We start from the raw sequence: 19100 nt of genomic DNA, 5'->3' as shown, positions 1-19100 counted from the left end.
AAAGCAGGCAATGCTTATTTCTCTCTGAACCAGTTTTGCCATTCCTAACTGATGGAGGTCTGAGGCTCTTGCTGGCCCTCACACTACTTATGTTTTCACAGATTCTAAGGCCAGAAGGGACTACTAGACCATCTACTATCAGGGCATAGAATTTCACTCAGCTACCCCTGTGTTGGCCCCAATACACTGAGTTTGACTAAAGCAGATCTTCTAGAAAGGCATCCAGATTTCATAAAGCCCTATCTAATGGCATCAGATGAGAAGATCATCATTTAAAAAAAAAAAAAAGATCCTAATCTTTACAGGTATGGAGAAAAGCTTGAAAATGTGACGAGCACAGACAATAGAAAAGCATCTTTTTTTTAAACCAGTACTTTACATCCAATCACAATATTGAGTCCTAACTCAGGATATTTCAATGTGTGCGGTTGACAATACCATGTGGACATATTTATGTAAACCAACTGCAGCTTTCTTTCAAAGAAAGAAAATGAATGCCCTTCCAATTAGTGCCAGCTGGTTCGCTGAGGTTTCATTTTCACATGAAAATGAATAGGCCTAAATATGAACTCATAATACAGACTAACGGCTGTACATAATACCTCTTTGAAAAGATCTAACTCCTATTCCACTAAATAGAGCAGAGTGGTGGCTCCCAATTGTGGTAACTTGATGCTTATTTTTTTATGATAGTAGAACCTGCAAGCCCTCAATGAGATTGAGGCCTTATTGCATTGGGTAGTACACAAAACCCACAGTCCCTACTGTGAAGAGCTTAGTCTAAAGCAGCAGGGCAGAAAAAGGGCGGGTGAAATCAAGTAGCAGATTTCCATTTTATAGACAGAGAACAGACGCACAGATTAAGTGATTTACAGAAGATGATTTAGGAAGTCTGTGGCACAGCCAACCCTGGAAGCCGGGACTCACGCCAGTGCCTGAGCCACACAATCTTCCTCGGTCACTGTTTATTTAGATCTAATTGTGGCACTTCCATTTGGTAAATACCTTGCTTTAAGTGACTGTGGTAGGCAAGAGCCTTTTTCAGGGGTCGTATTCAGGTGGCTTCAAAGTCCTTTCCCTTTTTCAAAGGGCTGTTTGGGTTCTGCTAAGTCTTGGGGGCTGAAGGGGATTTGTCAGCTGTTTCCCTCTCAGCTCCTCTGCACCACAAGTCAGCTCCTTGTGGGACATGACAGCTTTCCTCCTGGCTGCTGCCCCTTCCTGTGACCCACTCTCCTTTTTAAGCTTGCTTCCTCCAACAGTGAGTTGTTTGGTGGGACTGAGCCTAGAGGAGCTCGTTAGCCATCTCCTGATTGAGATGGGAGCATAGGACTGAGGCCAGTTGGCAATGATCTACAGATTATATAAAAATGTCAGTGTCCTTCTGTTAGGGATGTAACACAGAGAAGGAGGAGGAATTTCATTGCAGCCACAAGCCAGGTCTGTAGCAGCACAGACCAACTTAACACACAGGTTGCAAACATGGTTTAAGTAACTAGAAGGACTATTGGTGAGGAAAGACAAAAAGAGCTAAGTAACCTGAGTGTAAGGGAGCTGACTACAAGTGCTTGAAAGGCATAAAAGGAGAAGAATTGAAGGGGTACTAGCATGACATTAAGAAAAAAGGGAAGTGAATATCAGGAGAAATATGCTCTTGGTGAAATCCATTAGACTTCGGTATGATCTGAGGGAACTGACACAAACTCCACAGGTAAATATATTTAAAACTAAACTGCAGAGAGCACTCAAGGGAAAACTTTATGGAACAATCTTGCATTGGCAAACTGGTCAGAGAACGGATGGCCCAACAGATCTTTTCATCCTTAAGGAAATGCCTGTCATACAAGAACAAAGGCTACTAAGCACGGGATAGGGGTGGGGTGGTATATTTGGGCTGCGGGGGAGGGTATATTTTCCCTCACACTCCTCACCTTCAATTGGTTTTACACTTGTGATTCTTTTAGGTCATCCCTGACAAATGCCATATTTGATGGGGCTTCCTGAGGTGCCCCCAACATGGGATTGGGTTACCCATTCACAGAGCCTGCCAACCCAATTCAGTTTTGCCTCTTCGTACAAATATATATTCAAATATCATGTTTTAGGGGGATGGAAATCTGTCTGGATCCTACCAACATTTAAATACATGTATATTGTGCTTCATTCCAGGGGCATTCCAATGGTACACACAATCACAGAGCCTCTCATTACCATTATACAAACATCATTATGGAAAATTACAGTTAGCCTGTCCAATTGTAGCACTATAACACTACTGCCCTTGAACACCAGAGTATAGATTACATCTAAAGACACACAGACAGTCCTCTGCCAAGACAGAAGATAATGGCAGTGTATATCAACATAATTGCTACAAGTGACTGGCTGCCTCATTTGAAGGATTTGGCTGAGGTTGCTTGTTTAATGTCACTGAGAATAGAAATGTCTCAAGTGTCATGCATGGAAGTCTGGGTGGCATCAGCTGTCAATTTGTGAATCGAACTGGATGTCCCTGCCTACCAAGTCTCTTCCCTCCCTTCCCCTTCTCTATTTCTTTAAGGTATTGCTGTTGTGTTGGGCCTAGGCAAGGAGCAGCATATCTCTGATTGAAAGAGACCATGACGTCAGGCTCGGAATCTTTCTATTCCCAGGCAAGATCTTTCGAGGCCTCCAAAAGCCATGGCTAAGGGAGCATCCGATTTGTTGTTGGATGGAGCCTCACAAGCTCCTGGGTGTACCGTGCTACCTACTAGCAAATCAGCATGGTGAAAAAGCACCAGCAGTACCACTTCTATCTGTATTATATCTAGATGACAGACTCTACATCCTACTCTATCCCCAGTGCTCTCACCTAGGTAGCCATAGGCCAGTTCATTCCATGTGTGAAAGAAAAAACACCCAGCTTCTTAACGTAGGTTTCCCTCTGCAAGCAACAGACCTCACATAATGAAACAGTATGTTCCCTGCACAATAGGACGCCTTCTTTCCCTCACCTAGACCAATTTATATTGTCCCCTACTTGCTCTTGCCTTGTGCTCCTCTGTGTACACCCAAACATGTCCTGGTGCTTGGGCTGCTGTGAAGGCCTCTGGGGCTTACCGAAGGCTGGGTTTGAGCATTCCTACAGCATTTGATAGCAGATGCTGGCTGCTGGAAGCGAACCGTGATCCTGGTCAACTGGTAACGTTGTCCAAGAATTGCTTGAATGTGAAGTAGTACTGTCAATAAATAACAGCTAGCTAGGAAGTTATCTCTGCCCTGCAATCCCCTCCACGGCCACAGGAAACTTCAAAGCAAAAGCAGGGATAAAATTCCAGCCCTGCAGAGCTAGAGAATGCACCCTTAGCAGTTGCATAGGGACTGTGCTCCACAGATGAGTAATTCGGAGTCTATGCCAGAGACACAATCCAGCTTGCACAGTGGTGGCAGTGTACTATCACTCTGAAAAGGGGGGCTTTCTTTCACAGTGCTGTTTGTTTGTTTGATTCCCTTGTAGCCAATTAATTATCTGTTCTCTCCAGGAGAAGGATGCATTTTTGATTTGCTTCTTGTCAATAACAATTCCTCTCACCACAGAGCAGATCAAGAGCCTTAACTTTTTTATACAGCAGTTTCAGTGAACACCCTCAGGTGGGTTTGGCAAGTCTCCCTTGATGTGCAATTACTGATTCCTGACACATTCAGGTGCATGCCAGCTATTTATGGAAAGGAATCCTCATTTGCATTTCATCCTTCCACTTCTTGACTTACCTTTCTGCTCCAGCTTGCTATTTTATTTTAAAAGGAAATCAATGAGACGTTACTTTCCCATTGTCCTTTAGGGTCAGGGCCACTTGGGGGGGGGGGAGGGGGGAAGGAGGGGGGCAATTTGCCCCAGGACCCCACAAGAATATAGTAGTTTACACAATTGCATTTTTTTTTAATGGAAGGGGCCCCTGAAATTGCTTTGCCCCAGGCCTCCTGAATCCTCTGAGTGGCCCTGTTTAGGGCTGTTTTATTCTGTTGTAGAGAAAATGGACTTGAAGCCGCTGGAGTTTTGTCAGAACATTTATTTCCAGCTCTGAAGCCAAACTCAGTTTAAGCCTGGGCAAGGGATGCTTTTTAAAGCTCCCTAGGCTATTTGGACCCTTTTTTGCTGTTCCCTAGCAGCTCAACTGGACTTTCAGCAGCAGTTTGTGGCTCAAGAGAGAACTTGCCTTCCATTATAAGAATAAAGTGCTCAGCACCCACAATCAGGGCCAGATTTTCAAGAGAGGCAACTAAAATAAGCAGCTGGATTTCCAAATTCTCAGCATAATTTGGTTCCAAGCCATTATGAACATGTGGGCACCAGGTTTACAGTGGAAGCTGTTTGGGTGCTGAGCACCTCTGAAAATCTGGCCTTTATTTAGGTGTCTCCATGAGGGGGGCTGAGCACTTGAAAATCTGGGCCCACATTTAGAACACTGAACAGATGTCAGTTCAGGTTCCAGGCCTTTGAGGGACTGAATGTCATCGATGCTTGCTGAAATGAGCAGGGATGGTGGTGCTCACTGGATTGGGCCCTTATGTTTTTGCAAAAGAAAATGGTTTTGAGTTAGCTGAAGGGCTGCTGATGAAAGGGCAGCCTTATACTGTGCTAGGAATGGCAAACTATTGCTCTTCTCCTTCAAACCCCAATCTCATGATGCTCTTATTGACTGTTCCCCCTACTCACCCTTCTCCCTTATTTAACAAAGGCACAGGTATTTGGGAAATGATTCTCCAGTAACTAGGTATCAGCTGTACACAGATATATGGTGCACAGATGTATGCCTTAGGCCCAAACCCATCCATCAGACTGTTGCCTTGCACAATCAGCGGACAACCTAGATAGAAATTGTGCAGAACAGTTCCGTACTGATTTAGGTTGGGCACAAAAGAATCTAATAAGCCATCTTCTCCATCTCTGATTGACAGCTTTATCTTAGAATTCCTAACAGTCTAAATTAGAGCTGAATCCTTCTCCTAGTGTAGTTTTGGCATTAGCTTCAATGGCAGGAGGACCACAGGAGGAGTCCATCTACTCCACTATCCAGTCTCCAACAGTCTCCAGCACCAGATGCTTCAGAGGAAGGTGCAAGGAATGCTGCAGGGGGCATCCATGGCCTAGGAATAACATGCTCCCAGTTTTTCCTATCTTTCACTCCTCAGTTGGGCTTATAGCCCAAAGCATGAGGGCTATAAACTTTAAAAAAACTAAAACTTTAAAAAAAATTATTTAAACTTTACTCTGGATGTTCTTGTTATCCACACAAATATCCAGTTTCTTTTTTAAATGCTACTAAGCACTCTGTTCACTAGCTTAGTAGGATTAATGAGGCCAGTTGTGCACTGTGTGGAAATGTTTTTTTTATGTATGAAATCTTCTGCCTTTCAATTTCATTAAACATCCTTTTGCTCTTGTATTATGAGAGAAGGTGAATCAGGTGCCTGTACTAGTCTCTCTCACTCCACTCATTATTTGCATTGAAGTAGCACCTAATAGCCCCAGTCCTGGACTAGAACCCCAAGGTCCCAGGCACTACACAAACGCAATCTTTGTGTTGCTTCTTATTGGTTACCTCTCTAAATGGAATGGTTGCGCTCACTTCAATCTCTTATCACATGGAAGTTTCCTGCGTTTCTAACCATTCTAAGCACCCATCTCTGGGCCTGCTCCATTTCTGACATATCATTTGGGTGACAGGTGACACAAAGTGACCACACGATTCCAGCCGTACTACTGACTTATGTAATAGCATGATGGTTTCAGTTTTTTTCTCCAGCTCTCTTAGGCATTTGCTTTTTTGACCACTGCTGCACACGGAGCAGACGTCTTCATTGAACTCTTCACAGAGATGCCCTGGTCTTTTCTAACAGTTGGTTTAAATCCCAGGAAGGCAATGGCAGGGCCTTAGAAAGTAAGGGTTTCAACTCAAGTGCTGTATTTTCCATATAGATGTTAGGCATCAGGGAACCGAGAAGTTGCATCTGCACTGAAAATTGTATTGCAACCAGCACCGGACACACTTATTACTTGCAGTTACTAACCCAAAATACAATTTAAAAGAGAGCACCACAGGCAAGATGCTTATTACAAGGTAATCGTAGCGTTGGGGAATGACCTGGCATGAAGCAAGATGATGTTTTTACAACAATTATAACATCCTTCCATTTTATAAGTAAATATGGAGGTTATGCAAATGACTCATCAGCGGAAGCTACCCCTTGGTGATACAATATTTCAAGTATAGTTTTGACAGAGATTTATCTAGCCAAAAGCTGCATTTAGTCTGAGTTATTTTACTTTAACTACAGGCACTCGGAGCTTTCACTACATTCACTTTCCTCCACGCTTAAATTCCTTCTTTCCTCTCTCAAATCCTTCCTGAATATGATGGGGGCTAATTTAGCTACAACTAAACAGGAAAAAGATCTTGGTGTCATCGTGGACAGTTCTCGGAAGATGTCCACGCAGTGTGCAGAGGCGGTCAAAAAAGCAAACAGGATGTTAGAAATCATTTAAAAGGGGATAGAGAATAAGACTGAGACTATCTTATTGCCCTTATATAAATCCATGGTACACCCACATCTCGAATACTGTGTACAGATGTGGTCTCCTCACCTCAAAAAAGATATACTGGCACTAGAAAAGGTTCAGAAAAGGGCAACTAAAAATGATTAGGGGTTTGGAGAGGGTCCCATATGAGGAAAGATTAAAGAGGCTAGGACTCTTCAGCTTGGAAAAGAGGAGACTAAGGGGGGATATGATAGAGATATAAAATCATGAGTGATGTGGAGAAAGTGGATAAGGAAAAGTTATTTACTTATTCCCATAATACAAGAACTAGGGGCCACCAAATGAAATTAATAGGCAGCAGGTTTAAAACAAATAAAAGGAAGTTCTTCAAGCAGCGCACAGTCAACTTGTGGAACTCCTTACCCAAGGAGGTTGTGAAGGCTGGGACTATAACAAAGTTTAAAAGAGAACTGGATAAATTCATGGTGGTTAAGTCCATAAATGGTTATTAGCCAGGATGGGTAAGGAATGGTGTCCCTAGCCTCTGTTCACCAGAGGGTGGGGATGGAGGGCAGGAGAGAGATCACTTGATCATTGCCTGTTAGGTTCACTCCCTCTGGGGCACCTGGCTTGGCCACTGTGGCAGACAGATACTGGGCTAGATGGACCTTTGGTCTGACCCGGTACGGCCGTTCTTATGTTCTGAATGCATTTACTTTTCTTCCAAGATCAGCTCCTGCCACTAACTCCTGCTTTACACCCAATAACAAAAGCTGCTTCAAAATCTACCTCGCCCAGCTATTAAAGTACTATGCAGCAGGAAGGCCGAAAGCAGGGCTCATTTTGGTTATGGAAGCTTAGCCTTTTTTTATTCAAGGTTTATGTACCATGCTGACTGGCTTCCTAGCTAGACAGAACTCCTATCTCCACATTCTTTGCTGCACAGGATCGAGATTTCTTCTAAAGCAATATTCATAGATCCTTAAGCCCTAAGAGACCGCTACCATCCAAATCTGACTTCCTGCATAAGACAGGTCATATAATTTCTCCCTGAAGTCCTTGCACTGAGTCCAATAACTTGCAATTGAACTAGAGTATCTTTTAAGAACATTTGGCAACTTCTTTTCTCCTTCACTTCTGTTTGAGTCAAAGGCCTTGCCTACTTTCTGCCTCTGACCTGTTCCATGGCCCCACCCCTTCCTATCTCCTTTCATCCCTGGTTCCCTCTCTCTTTTCTGTAACTACTGTCTCCCCTGTGTCATTTCTCTCTGCCTTCACACTTGGGTACTGAGCTCCTTTCAAACACTGCCATTAAGTGTCAGCTCTGGGGGCTGAACACTACTGAAAAAAATCTGGCCCCAGCTGGGGGTGCTGAGCACTTGAAAAATGTATCTCCAAACTTTTGAAGACCTGACCATAAAGGACATTACTATCTGAGGGCTATTTGCTGGCTTACATCAACACTGAGTTGATGGCTCTTGCGCTAAAGGCTGGTGGACAGATGTGCATCGCACAAAACCATCATCACCCTGACCGGCCTTCTCAGCAGAGAGGCCAAGTATTAAGAGGTGGTCTTGCCTGGCACATTGCAGGGCAAGCTTGCATTGCCTGTGCCCATGTCCCTGTAATGCCAATCCAGGACTTCAGGTTCGTAGGGTGTCCACTTTGCACCTTTCAGAAAACTCACAACAAAAAGTAGGGTGATTTTATGATACTATACTGTGTCAGGGGCAAAGTCAGCTTCTTATGTCCAAGGAGCAGCTAAGATACAGGTCAGCTCCTCGCTGCAGGTAATGCTACCTGAACTCATTTTAGGGTCCCATTCAAGTTATAAAAGGAAAATCAAGAGAACTGAAATTTCATCTGCTCTGGTAACATTATCAGTTAATACCACTGGGAGCTTGCTTAATTAGCATCTCTGAGGCATCTAATTTGGAGACTTCCAAAAAGTCTTCTAATCAGGTCTCTGTAAACTGCGTCATGCAAATCCAGGAGAGAACAATGCTATTTTGTAGTTTCTTTGTGCCTTCATCCCCCAACAAGGCATCGGTAAACACGTTACAGAGCATGGGAAGTAACACTTAGCTATCCTGCTTATCTTAATTAGAACTATTGCCTTCAGCCTCAAATGAGGAACTACTAGAAGGAAGGAACTGGTCCTTAGGATGGAGGTGCTGGAAAATTAATTATTCCTTCCCCAAAGAGAAGCTTTTACAGGGAAGGCCTCACACTCACCCATAGGTGAGGTATATTCCATGTAATATTTTCTATCTCCATCCTGTAAAGGTGTGATTGGGGTTGAAGTCAAAGGCACTACCCACCTGCCCGTTGTGGATGGCAGTCTGACCTCCCTGCTTCTCTTTTGAAAGCAGCATCCGTCACCTATCATTATGCTGGGTTCTCACGTACATGATGTGACTCTACAAGGCCAAAGAAATGCTGATTTAATGGCCAAAGGAAACCCTGGTGATTAAGTACATAGAGAATCTTCGTGCGCTCATTGACCAACACTGGCAAATTATACACCAATCCCTCCTGGGTCAGGTGTAATTATTTTGCATCAAGTAACGTCTGAGGACACACATCCAAGCAGGCCAATCCAGCACTACACACTGACTTCCATCTCACTTAGCTAGTGAACACCGCCCCCTGGAAATAACGCCTTTAAAACTAGTGAAAAAAAGGAATTCTGTTTCTGAAGGGGAGGAAGGATGGCCTATTATTTAAGGCCCAGAACTGGGAGTCCTGCATTGCCTGCCCGGCACTACCACTGAGTCAGTGCATGTCTTTCCGCAAGTTACTTAGAGCCAGAATTTTCAGAAGGACTCTGCTGCCATAACTGAGGCCAGTTTTCAAGCTTGCTCAGCTCCCACTTTCAGCATCAGAATAAGCAGACAAGTTTTCAGAAGAGCTCAGTGTGCTGAGTGCTGCTGAGCTTCTGAGAATCTGGCCATAAACTTCACAATGGGAGCTGCTGATTGATGGGCACTTTTGTAAGATACACAAGTGTCTCTTTTGATACACAAAATAAACGGGAGCTGAGCTCTTTGGACTATCTGGCCCCAGTTGTGGATGCTGTGCACCTGAAAATCGAGCCCTGAGCTCCCTTACGAGTGAAATCCTTCACCTCTCTGTGCTTCTGTTTTCTCACCTTTTATGATGGGGATAATACAGCTTAACCACAAGGGAGACAGAAGGACTAATTCCTTGATAATTGCAAAGCTTTTTGAGATCCAAGCATGAAATGAACTTGAGAAGTATTATTTACTTTACAAGCATGGTGACTCTATTCTGTTTGCACAAGACTCCTCCCTGGCCGCCTCCCGCAGCATGACAGGCTGCATCAATCACTCTCATCATATCACCTCTGTAAGCCCCTTTATTTTCAGTTTAAACTGATTTTTACCGAAAAAATCCCAGGTTAGGCAAACAGCTCCATCCTCCACAACTTCCAGGAGGACAAAGTGCCAGAGAAAACTAAGTCCCCTGCATAGGATTTAGCCCCACAACTCCTACTAAATAACTTGGAGTGACATGCATCAAGTTTGTGGGACAGTGAAAATTAAGCAGGGTGAGGAGCATGTACCTCTTACCTGGAGGGGAGTCCTAGTTTAAATCAGGTGGCTGTTTCTATGGTGAAGTTAGGCTACGTGGGTTGCTTTCCAAGAGAAATGGGTGCAGTTTAGCTATCCACCCTGCCCATGGGGTCGGTCCATCTGCCAGTGCCGCTTAAAAATTTTTTATATACTGATAGAGCACCTTATCAGTGTGGCCTCTACAGCAAGTTCTATTTATATTGCTTGAGGCATTTAACAGTGGACAAAGCACTAGAAAATGCAGTATAGGAAGATGAATGGGATTGCCAGTGTAGTATTTACCATCTCTACCTTCTGCGGTAATGCCATATCATACCATCAGGTTATTTTCCCCAGGCAGTGTCCATAAAATTCTGAGATAAATGAAGCTATTCATTTACAATTTGACCTGCACTTCAGTCAGGCACTATGCAGCTCAGCTGGGGGATCCAAGTATTTTGCAGAAATGGTTTGACCCGGACCTGCTGTGGAATAAGATTTCAACATAGCCATAAGGAAAAATGAGCTGTGCTTCTTCAATTAATCGTATCCATTTTGTGCACTCTTGCACATCTCCGGTATGTTGGGCAACCTCCAGATCCAGTGCTGCTCCTTGCACTTTGTAAGTCCAGTGGAGTCTTGGTGTTTTAAGAACATTTGTTCTAATCCTAATCTGTAGCTGTAGCAGTGAAGAGCAGTAAAGGGGTTAGGGTTGCATGGCTCATCATACTGAATATTAATCCAAGGTAATACTTATTGTCCTGTTCTTTTTCCATTCATCAGATTAGAGATATCCTTAAATTGGCCATGAATACATTTAGGCTGGGAGTTAGAACAAGATTTCTAATAATCAGGGAACAAGGATCTTCCACTAGGAGTAGAGGGGGCAGAAAACCTAATTAGCTTTTAAGATGAAGCACAGTAAGTTTATAAATGAGACTGTATGATAGGTTGTCTGCAATAGGATTTGATGACCTAGGATTGAAGGTCTTTTCCAGTTGTGTGTTTCTAAACGCCTCCACTCAAGATTTTCAACAAATGGATGCCTATGGTTAGGCTCCTAAGCCCACAGTTAGAAAAATCAGACCACTTACCTAAGACCCTAAGGTACTGAGCATGCAGCACCTCCCACCCTTGGGAAGAAGTGGGTGTTTAGCACTTTAGAAAATCAGGTCACTTATTCAGGTACTTTAATATGGATTTAAACTCCTAGTTTTAACCCAAGATTTTCAAAAATGGTTGCCTCTGCCCTCTTTGTTCAGGTTCTTGACCCACTGTCCTCCCACTGTAGAAGGTTATATACCTAAACACAAAAAATTCAATTTTATTTTCCAACTTTGTTTAGAAGCACTTTTCATAGCAATGAGGAAAAAATATAGACATGGGAACAGAAGCTCCACAGTACAAGAGCCCAGCAAAATGGAATTCAGTACTGTCATGAGGGCCAAATACAGGGCCTTTTAAATCCTATTGTTTTTACTCTGAGGGTACGTCTATACTACCCGCCAGATCAACGGGTAGCGTTCGATGTACAGGGATCATTTTATCGCGTCTCATCTGGACTCGATAAAATTGATCCACTAATCGATGCCCATACTCCACCTTGGCAGGAGGAGTAAGAACAGTTGACGGGGGCACCGCTGCAGTCAACTCGCCGCCGTGAGGATGGCCAGGTAAGTCGAACTAAGACACTTGCGTATTTGCATAGCTGAAGTTGCGTAACCTAGTTCAATCCCGCCCCCAGTGTAGACCAGCCCTGAGAGTCTTATAGCATATAGGCCAAAGTGAATGATTATAGGCACCTGATCCTATTGACTTTAAGCCAATTCCACAGGTCTGTTGGAATTCAGTTACGATTCATTAGTCCTGTGAAAACAGCAAAATATCGATGCATTGGGGACAGCGTCAGCTGTGCATTTACAGTTTTCACAGTTGTTGAAACAATTTATCCAAAATTATAACCATTTTATTATTACAAACATAGCTGTGTACACAACTGTAGATATTAGAATAAGACTGCAGTGATCGTTAAGTTATATTGAGTGAAAACAATCCCATTATGTTCTGGAGTTAGTACTGGAGGCAAACCTCTTTGTGTTGTGCTCGAGTCAACATTACTAGACTCTACCACTTTACAATAAAGAGAAGAATGCATGATTAGTAATTTGAACCTATAAAGGCTGACTGGCTCTCTTAGTAATCAGATGCAGCCAATTTCATCTATTTGAATGCCAGCCAAGCTCAGTGATGACCCAAAGGTATTACCATCTGAAGGCTTCTGTGGCCTGTGTGAAATGAGCTGGTGCTCTCATTCCAGATCCTAGTGGGAAGGGTGTCCTGTCACTCACTCAAAATCAGCACTATAAAGCATCATTGTTGGCAGAGAGTCCCTGGACTGGCTGGGGCCTGGAGAGTGAACTAAACTCTCCTGCCTCAAAGGAGCATATCGGAAAGGTAGCATTTGAAAGCATGCCCTGTGCTGTACCTGCTTTATGGGTAAGTGAGGATTTCTCGCCTTGTGACTCTCAGACTGGCAGTTTTTACAGAATCTGAGCTCATATTTTAGAAAAAAAGGCTCAGTCTGAAAAGTGCACCTCTATTGGGCACCACAGGCTACACAGTGTATGTGGCTCATCTAGCCTTGGGGTAGTAACTTTTCCCTCGTATGCCCACCTGAACATACACATTTGATCACCCATTGAACTCATCTGTGGCAAGAACATTAATTCAGTTTCATCATCCCTTGTGTCCTGAAAGGAAGAAGGACAACACACTATATAATAAAATCACTTGGTTACGGTCTCCAGTGAATAGGAAATGCAGGAAGTTTTCAGCTTATTACTGTACAGAAGACTTCACAAAAGTTATTAATCTGCTAAATAGAAGAATTACATGGCAGTGGATCTGTGCTACTCAAAACAAAAACAAAACCAACTACAACTGATGGACATGGAGCTGCTCTCTAATAATTTATGAATACTGTATGTTGTCTTAGTTATTGGGATGATTACTGTATGACTGTATTGGTTTAGTTTAATGGCAGACTGTAAGGAAACAATCAAGAAGGAAAGAATAGCTCAAGATAGGCCACCCTCTCAAACACTTGAGGGTTCTTATACGACAATGGTAGAGCTATAGGGAATAAGCCTAAAACATGCAGTTTGTTGCATTACTCACTTGACATGTAGTCTGAACTCCCCTCTTGCTCCTGGGAGGCGGTCGCTTCCACTCATGCTACACTGAAGCAGCTGGGCATGGCAGCATGCGGGATCTCCCGCACACTCTGTTCTGCTAATACACATTCGCTCCAGGGCTGAGAGTCCAATACCTTCTATCAGCATATAAATCACTCAGTTTAAAAGATCAGACCACAGAAAGAACTGGAAAAAATCCAAGCACATACTGGGCTAAGCAGTGGGCATTCACTTCACTACTGCCTACAGCTTGCCAGAAAACATTCAGGGAGAAATTCAGTGCAATTGCTCTTGGGACCAGCAAGGGGCTCAGAGTGCAGAAAGGGCTCAAACACCGCCATCACTGTTGATCATATCTTATTCCTTGGTTCTAAGTGAGTTAACTTAGAAATCCTACTTCCATGTCCATTAAATGCAAGCTGTCTGTGCCCTTAAGAACTACTAGGTCACCTGTTTCAATATCACAGAACTCCAGCAACAATCAGAGCCTGGTATCGACGGCAGCTCTCTGCAGTCCTGAACCTTGCCATTCCAAACTGAAGGACCACCTTTGGTTTCTGCAGCCATATTCCACATAACCGTGACCGCTGCTCCACACAGGGTCCTGGCCAAGGTCATTCAGCTGTGTCAGTGGTTAGAGTGAAAAGGAACAAGACAAGGGATATTTAAAAAGAGCAACTCAGGAAACATGCTGCCCAGCTCCGGTAGACAGACAAACACGACCTCTGCTCAAGCTACCATGCTAAAAATAGTACTGTGGTCAGGGGTAGCACTGGTGGTGGCTTGGGCTAGTTTTTCAAGTATATACCCAGGGGTTCAGGGTGGGTTTGTACTTTGGTGGCTAGCCCCAGCTACACCACTATTCCTAATGCAATAGCTCAAGCACAGCTAGCATCTATCTGCCCATTCGTGCTGGGAAGCACGCTTCCAGCTGCAGTGTAGATGTGCCCTTTGCAAGAACGCATGGCTCTGTATTCTGTAAAGCCACAGACTGCCATCTCTATACTTTGAGTCATTGCTACGAGGGGGACTTCTTTAGTCTCACAGTCCACTTTCAGGAGCAGATTCCCAGGGTCATTGACCAAGACAATAAATGGGCTTTGAAAACAAAGTCTTTCCATTAGCAATAGCATGTAATATCAGCATTGCTTCTGATAAGAGGAATCATCTAGGGAGATGAATGATGTGGCATTACTAAACTTATTGTGGACTTGTCCTGCTGGTTTGCCGTTTTCTGATTTGGTCGCCCCTTTCAAATCAAGCTGAAGGCCTGTAAAGTTCTAAAAATCTTAATATACACATAGCGGTAAAACCCAACATGACTCATCAGCCCAGAGTTTGCTTTGCTGGGCAAAACATAACCTGATGGGATGATACCACTGCATCTTTTGGAACTGTTCCAAAATGCTGCTGCTGCTTCTTTTTCTTTTACTTTTATTTTAGTATGGGAGAGTAGAAAGGAGATACTAGGGAAGAAGGAGATATGCTTCTTTTTTTAATTAAAGAAAACACAACTGATCTCATTTTTATTCATTTGCCAAATACAGGGGACAAACTGAAATCTTCCAGGTGATTGTGCATTGCTACATTACGAGCACCCACTTCGGTTTCCTTAACATACTAACCTTTCATTGAACCACGCAAAGAAGATTCCAAGACCAAAGAACGAACTAGCTCAGTAACCAGCAGTCTTCTGCAGCAGCTCTTTCTAAGGGGGCAGACACTTGTGCAAGTTAGAAAATTCATTGTAATCAGGTATCATTTCTGTCTACTTGGAACACAGCAGACACTTTGTATTCTAATTAACTTATGTGCAGTGGACTCCTAAATAATGCTCATTTCTTTCTTGGCATGTAATTTTGTTCCAAAAACAGGCCTACCAAAGGTTTTTGATGGCACGCTATAAGTGTATAATCTTAAACATTATATCCTTCCCAACATCTCGGTTGATTTCAAATTCTAAGACATCAAATCTCATTCCAGGAATTATGTTAGGAATAGGGAACATGTTAGAATTAAGTAAGCCCAGGAAAAGACAGCAAGAGGACGGTGGCTGAGAGCCATATAAGTAGGTACATGTTCTTGTATTAGACAATCCTTATAAACAGGTAACTCAATTTCCTCTCGATCATGAACACAAACCTAGAACTACATTTGTAATGAGAGTTGACACCATGGTGTGACTATGCACTACAGGTCCAGATTCTTTTGCACATGCCTGAAAATTAAGCTATGCATTATCCAAATGCTGTGTAACGTCAGTTCTGACTACCCTCAAACTTTGGGAAGTTCAGATCTAAACATTATGGATGATCCTAATTCCATAATGAGCAAAGGCAAAACCCGAACATACATTAAAAGTTATCACATCAGCTTTTATTAACCGCAATGTTTTGCATATTTGGATCCAGATCCAAATTGTACAGCTAGGGCTGACACATGGTTTTATAGACATGAGAAGTGTGCAAAAACGGCTTTGAATACCTAGCTCTTGATGTCAGAGATCAATTCTTCCTGGTGCCAGCAGGGCAGAGACAGGTAGGAAGGGCAATATTTTCAAGCTAGTACGGCTAGAGTAGAAAGCAAAGAGGGGAGTAGAAAGAACTGCCCTTACTTTATTCTGGGGCAACTACTTGCCTACAATTTTCCCCACATTTAGTTTTGAAGTCTGTTATCATGGCTCAGTACTTTGGGGATAACATCAGATGTAATAACTGATACATCCTCTATATCAGGGGTGGCCAACCTGTAGCCCCAGAGCCACATGCAGCTCTTCAGAAGCTAATATGCGGCTCCTTGTAGAGGCATCGACTCCAGGGGTGGAGCTACAGGTGCCAACATTCCAATGTGCCGGGGGGTGCTCATTGCTCAACCCCTGGCTCTGCCACAAACCCTGCCCCCACCCCATCCCTTCCCGCCCCCTCCCCCTAGCCTGCTGTGCCCTCCTCACTCATTCCCCTCCCCACAGCTTCCTGCATGCCATGAAACAGCTGATTGGGAGGTCTAGGGAAGGAAGGGGGAGGTGCTGATTGGAGGGGCTGCCAGTAGGTGAGGTGCTCTCGGGAGTAGGGATGCCATGTTCTAATAAGACTTTCACCTCTAGCTGACATGAACACACTATTCCTTCACCCAGTAATGCAGAAAATTCAGTATTCAGATACCCAGAAATGCCCCTCCACGCCCCATCCTACCCTAGAGACAAAACCCCATCTCCCACCCCAATGTAGCCAAACTGTTTCTTTCATCTCTCAGTGTAAATGTTGGTGCTGTCTGTTAAAGAGCATACAAAAATTCTTCAGCAGGTTGATTTTTTATTTAAAGAAGTCTGGTTCCTTTCATGCATCCCACCCAAGGAGTTATACTTCTATTCTGATTAATATTTCATTTGCTAGCTGCAGTGAGTGAGCAAAGAAAAAAACCCGAAGGTCTGATCAGGCAAATTTTGAAAAAAGTTCAGAGGTTATCATGCTCTTAGCCCTGGTCTACATCACAGGATTAGTTCAGTGTAACTACGTTGCTCGGGGTTGTGAATAATCCACACCCCATAGCGATTTAGTTATACCAACCTAAGCCCCAGTGTAGACAGCGCTATGCCAGCAGGAGAGCAGAGGTGCATTAACTAAGCCAATGGGAGAAGCTCTCTCCTGTTGACTTAAAGCTCAGCAGCTGTGCCAATGCAGCATTTTAAGTCTAGACGGGCCTCAGTCTCAAATGGCTCAGGGAAAGAATTTCACAGCTTTCAAGAAAACTACCCACAGGCTCTTTATACTCACTCAATCAGTGCCAATCTGAAAGAGCCCTGCCTCAACAAGCCATATGGTAGTCCTGCAGTTTCAGGGCAGTACAAGCAAAAACTCAGAGCATCTGGCCTCTTAGATGGCTGGGATCAGTAGCAGCATAGTTAAAAATCTCTCTGCAGCGTGACAATAAAAAAAAGCATGCATTCGAGAAATACTGGAGTGAAGAGTTGACCTATGCACCTCTGATTTCTACCAAGAAGTCCTGTTTTCAGGAACTTGCATACAGGCAGGTAAGATTTCAGGAAATCAGAGCTGGAATCAGTTTTGTCAAGGAATTCTGGGGAAAAAAAAGCAGCTATTTGCCATCTTTCACTCTCACTCTAAGAGTAAGTTTGTTTTTTTATTTAAAGTACAGCGGGTTTTCGTTCTGATTTGACAGTCATGGAATTATTCACAGAACAGACAATGCAGCGCAGGGAAAGCTTTCATAATGCTTCCCCAAACATGCTTTACCCCTCTAACAGAAGAGATACTTAAGGGTATGTCTACACTTACCATTTAAAGTGCAAAAAGTTCCTTTTTTGTGCCAAAACCGTGGGAGCATCTACACTTGTTAATGACTTTTTGGGGTGAGACTCTGAAGTTTCACCGGAAAAAGAAAGCCACCTTCATGAGAGGCATACAGCTCTTACCACTGTTCTTTTTCCACTGCTGTGCATGTGAAAACACGTCCACTTTTGGCCTCTGGAGGATATCCCACAGTTCCAAAAGCGACCACTCTGGTCAGCATCTCTGCTGCTCTGACACAAGGACGTCTGTCCCTCCCACTGCAAGCCCTGGGAAGTTTGAAGCTCTCTTTCCCTTTGTTTGTAGATGTGGTGGGGAAAGCAGCCAGACAGCAGGAGGTTTTTAAAAAAAATGCTATAGAGGGAAACAAGGAAGTAATGGGGCTCCTGAGACATGAAGCAGGGCAGCATGGAGCACTGAGCAGGGACCCCGAATGCCTTCCACTCACCTCCTCCCCCCTTCCCACAAGACCTATGGAGAGAGCTGAACTGTGGGATAGCTGCCCTGCAACGCTGCTCTGATCAGTGATGGAAGTGCTGGTAGTGCAAACACTCTCTGATGCCTGAGGAATTGAGTGAGTACACAAACCAGCACTTTACTTTCACCGGTGAAACTTACAGTGCAAAAATTCTGTAAGTGTAGACATAGCCTTAGGCTCCATGGCCCTTTAAGATCTTGGCCTCTCTGCCAAGACTGGTAGGATCCTATTGTAGTGGTGATTCTGTGATGTGGAAACCTGTTAGCCATCTAGTGGTAGCAACTTTCCATCACTACTTTATCCTAGGCTAGAGTCAGCCTGGATATCAAAGGTGTCAGATTCCTTTATTGAATCTCACAGCCATTCAATTCTGTGACCTTGCACTCTATATGATTTTATGAAAATATGCTAATGAGTTTAAATATAATGTAACTGGAACATGCTTCATGCAAAAGGTCTCTTGTAAGGTATCATTCCAAAGCCTATAATCTACTGAGTGTGGTCATCCTATTTGTATAAATGTATCACTCTTGTATCTGAAACAAGAAATATGAACTATAACTCTGAGGGCCTATTGTAATTATGCAAAACGTGGCCCATTAATGGTGGTTTGGAATCTTGATAACTCCCATTAACCAGGACAATTGTCTGCAGATGGCTGTGTTTTATCTGTAAGTCTTCCTGTATAGGTGTGTGCTGGCAAGTGGGCAATGAAGTCTTACAGTGACATGTGATCGTGTCACCTGAACTGGAATCCACCTTTAACCTGGTGCTTTTCTATTGAGAAGGAGGAGTGGGAACCCAGAGAGGGACAAAGGATTCCTGCCTTATGCAAAAGAAATATAAATGGATGGAACAGAAAAAAGGGTGGAATCATCATGAGGAATCCCCTAGCTACCACCTAAGCTGGAACAAGGGCTGTACCAGGAGAAAGGACTGCGCCCAGACTGGGAAGGCATCCAGTCTGTGAAAGAGACTTATTGAAACATCTCTCAGGATGAGATTTTATCTGTACTCAGATGTATTAGG

The sequence above is a fragment of the Gopherus flavomarginatus genome, chromosome 19 (assembly GCF_025201925.1).
Source record: "Gopherus flavomarginatus isolate rGopFla2 chromosome 19, rGopFla2.mat.asm, whole genome shotgun sequence".
Taxonomy (NCBI): Eukaryota; Metazoa; Chordata; order Testudines; family Testudinidae; genus Gopherus; species Gopherus flavomarginatus.
The sequence above is the reverse complement of the archived record's forward strand: the minus strand, read 5'-3'. Positions refer to the sequence as shown.